The following is a 4,444-nucleotide window of genomic DNA, read 5'->3' as shown; positions in this document are numbered from 1 at the left end:
CACTTCGAGTTGCTGTCTATTAATGATTGAGAACATAAAACTGATGACCATCATGAAACATTCTTTCATAATATGTTGCTCTTTTATTTGAAATATTTACATAAATATTTATGTTAAAGTGTCAAATTGATGACCGTCTTCTGTTTTTAATGGACTCGTATTCTGTTTTAATCGTAGAAAATGTGTTTTCCAAATTTAGCATGCTTATTAAGGGAGACTCTATATGGAGTCAGACGTTATCCAGCCTTCGTCCGAGTCGGACTCCACGCTGCCATCTTCCCTAGTTCGTCTCCCGCCGCGCCGCCGCATTCCGATTCCATGAGTCGTGTTCGTTTCCTTCATCTCCAATACTTATATCGGAGGTAACATACTCCAAAGAGAGAGGAAGCGATCAATGCAGCCGCCCAAGTACCTGATTAACTTGGAGAAGGTCACCTTGCGCCCGCCTGTCCTCTGGCGCAGCCCCGAGGACGACGACGATGCCGCTGCCGGTATACCCTGGGTCCTCATCGACTTGGAGGCCTACGTCGCCGACCACCGCAACGCCACCACCGCCTATTCACTCTCGGAGTCTGGCAAGGAGATCTTGTTGAGTTCTTGAAGTGGAACGAGGAAAATGTACTATCACGTGTAAAGTACGTTATAAATGTCTTCTCGTTCACATGAGTTCTAAATAGTTATCAAAATTATGGCAGAAAAGTTCATGCCATATTTCGAGGGGGAAAATTGTAAGATCAATTAAGAAAGATACTTTCTTATAATGCGATGCATAGTATGCATTGAGAGCAAGAGTGATCTATAAAAGATGAATGTGACCGTCGGTCGGTAGAGTACAACAATCATAATAATGATACTCCTAAGCAGAGAAATAACTAAATTCCTGAACTTTTCACAGTTCCGATAGAAAGATAGCGTAGTCAGCTAGTATTCATAGTGGACGAGCTTCAAAGACATTAAGGCGGTGCTTAAAGCGCCATACGAGGTTTTAATAGCTTAAACCTAAATAAGAAATTTAAATATACATCATCTTTATAGAAGATGGGATAATCTGAGGGAGCATGGTACATGGAGACCTAAGACTTGAAGAGAAATGAGACTGCGTGCCCACTCCAATGATTCAATGATTTAAGAGCAACAAAATACCGCTGTATGACTTATACAACACTTGTTAGCTCTTCCAAGTGTTAGCTCTTCAAGGAAGATGAATAATATAAACAAGAATCTTGTTATATAGGAGCCTATAGAATCAATTGTCTCTTGACAATGAAGAGCAACAACAGCCCCATATATAAGCAGTGCCAGTAGTTGAGGTCCCATACTATAAAGTCTATGTTAGTGAAGAAATTCAAATGGAGGGTTATCCCACCTCATTTGAAAGCCATGAGAAGCGCTCACTCATCTGAATGGCAAGAGGCTATGGAAGATGAGATGAAATCGATGAGTACCAATGATGTTTGGGATTTTAAAGAAATTTCTAATGGAATCAAAACAGTAGGCTGTAAATGGGTCTACAATATAAAATGTGACTCCAAAGGGAATAGAGAAAGATATAAGGCACGATTTGTGGCGAAAGGCTTTACGTAAAGAGAAAGAATAGGTTACAATAAGAGTTTTCCTCCGGTCTCATACGAGAATTCTTTTAGAACTATAATGGCGTTAGTGGCACATTACGATTTAGAGTTACATCAGATGGATGTAAAGACGGCATTCCCCAATAGGGATTTGTATGAAAAATGTTAACATGGCACAGCCCGAAGGTTTTGTCATGGAAGGAAAAGAACGAATGGGATGCCGCCTGCAGAAATCCATTTACGGGTTGAAACTAGCCTCTAGATAGTAGTATTTAAAGTTGATGAAACAATAAGGAAGTTTGGGTTTAAAGAGAATGAGAAGGACAATAGCCTTTATGCAAAGTTCAAGAATGGAAAATTCATTTCCTAGTAGATGACATCGTACTTGCTAGTAGTGATGTTAGTTTACTATTGGAGATGAAGAAGTTCTTGTCCTCAAACTTTGATATGAATGATCTCGGTGAAGCGTCATTTGTTTTATGAATTGAAATTCACCGAGATAGAAAAAAAGGATATTACGACCATCGCAAAGGCATACTTAGAAAAGATTCTAAAGAAATAAAGTATGCATGCGAGTAAACCTACGCCTGCTCCTATAGTCAAGAATAATAGTTTTGGGAACTTTCAGTGTTCTAGGAACTAATATGAGATCGATCAAATGTACATGGTTCAATATGCTTCAGTTGTTTGAACCTAATGAGTGCACAAGTAAGAACTTACCCTGACATAGCTCACGTATCCGGGATATTTTGGCAGAAGTCCAGTCCAGATATAGATCACTGGAATGGAGTTAAGAATGTCTCGGAATTTTTGCAAAGTATTATAGGCCTCATGGTGAGTAAGAAAGAACAAGTTTTCTCAAATAGTTGTGGGTATAAAATGTTGAATTTCGGCGAGATGTGTAGTAAAATCTATAGTAGTTGCTAACACTCGCAGTTGGAGTTTTGTTGTGGAAAAGCTCCAAATAAACAGTCGAGGTATCATCAATGATACATACCTATAGTATAGCTTGTTATGAGGCTTCAAGGATAGGCAGAAGTGGTTAAAGGAATTTGTACCCGGAATCAACAATGGTGAACAACAGCAATAACCATTTAAAGTAATTCACTCCTATGACAACAGGTCAAGTATGTTGCCAAACACATTGACATTAAGTTATATGTTGTAAAGGAGAAAATATAGAATCATTTTGAAAGCATTGAGCGTATAAGTACCGAGCAAGTACTCGCGGATCTGCTTACCAAAGACTTACCACCCAGTGCGTTCAGAGAACACACAGTCAACATGGGTTTACGGGAAAGCCTATGATTCGTGGATACTAAGAGCCTAGAATAAGTTAAATATCTATTTCAAAATAGAAAGGTTCGTTGTAGCCTGTTAATCTGATAATGCTGACTATTATAACGAGGCATGCTCTATACACTTATTTGTAACGAAATGGGTGTCAAATTAAGTATTCGAAGTTTAAGACTAAGCTTAAAGTATAATATGAGATCAAGGGGGAGATTGTTAGGATTGATCTCATTCGACTCAATCCAACGATTGAGTCGGACCCCTTGACCACATCTTGATCGGGGACGCTCAACGGGCTCCTATCACACAACGCTATAAAAAGAGAAAGGTGGGGGCCGGAACATGATGCGAGTTTCACCGCCACCACTAACCCACCAAAGAACCCTAGAACGCCCCTCCGATCGTGGGCGTGCTACAATGACAGGAAGCACCGCCGGCCACGTCACCACCCCTACGTCAACGTCACCGTCACCAACACCACCGTAGCGTCCTCCTCGCCGATGAAGCCTGACGGTCGGACATCCTCTCACTCTCCTCTCTCACTCTCCTCTCTAGGAAGTCCCTATTGTAGATCTAAGGTCCTATGTTGTTTTAATCGGAGAGAGTGTTTTACCCGCTAGATTAGCGCCTGCGCCAGTGTTCTTGTTAATTCTATCACAGAAAGGTCGCGACGCCATCCTATCCTAAGGAGGGTTGGGTTTTCACCCGCATTCACGGCGGTGCAAGAGACGGCCGGCGTCTCCGTGCCCACCACCATGGTGCAGCAGGAGCGCCTCCGTACGGCCGCAGCCAATGACGCCACCACGACGATGCTAGCATGCGCCCGAGCAAGCCGTGGTCGGCCACGCCACCCCGGCGTCGCCGACACACCACCGCACGGGCCAAGCAGACCGAACCCGGGGCCACACATGTGCGCCCCAGGCACCAGATCCTGGCGTGCTCGCAAGCCGCTGAGGTCGAGCTGCCGCCGCAGCGCCATGAGGCCCGGCCGCACCAGTCGCAGATCGCCACCAACGGGTCATGCGCGCAGCGGGTGCCCCGCGGGCCGCGTCAACTGCCGCCGGGGGCGCCAAGGGGACCGGCCGCAGCGCCAGGCGAGCAAGGTCGCCAGCTAGCACAGCACCGCCGCCCGCCCGCCGCCACCGAGGCCAGAGCCGTCCATCACCGGAACCAGCCCAGAACGGCCAGTGGAGCGCTAATCCGACGGGCCAGCGCGTGGATCCGGCCTCCTCCAGAGCAGATCTGGTTGCCGGTGCCGTGAGCTTCTTCATGGTGAAGGAAGAGCGGAGGAGGTGAAAGAAGGGAGAGAGAAAGGAGGGGGAACGAGGGAGACGGCCCCGCCGCTGCCCTCCTCACTGCTCACCGGACTTCCGGCGGGCAGCTCTGGCAGTGGCGGAGGCAAAGAGCGGCGGCGAGGGCGAGGTTGGGCGGGGTGCCGACTTTTTTGTTTTTTAGCTCTTTTTGGGAAAGATTCTCACAAATAGGCCCCTGGCGGAACCAATTCCAAAAATGGACCCTTAGCTTGGCGCCATCCTCGCTTGCGCCAAGCTACCAACGTCTCGGCGCCAGCCATCCTGGCT

This window comes from Setaria italica, chromosome III, assembly GCF_000263155.2.
Source record: "Setaria italica strain Yugu1 chromosome III, Setaria_italica_v2.0, whole genome shotgun sequence".
NCBI lineage: Eukaryota > Viridiplantae > Streptophyta > Magnoliopsida > Poales > Poaceae > Setaria > Setaria italica.
Note: the sequence above shows the minus strand (reverse complement) of the source record.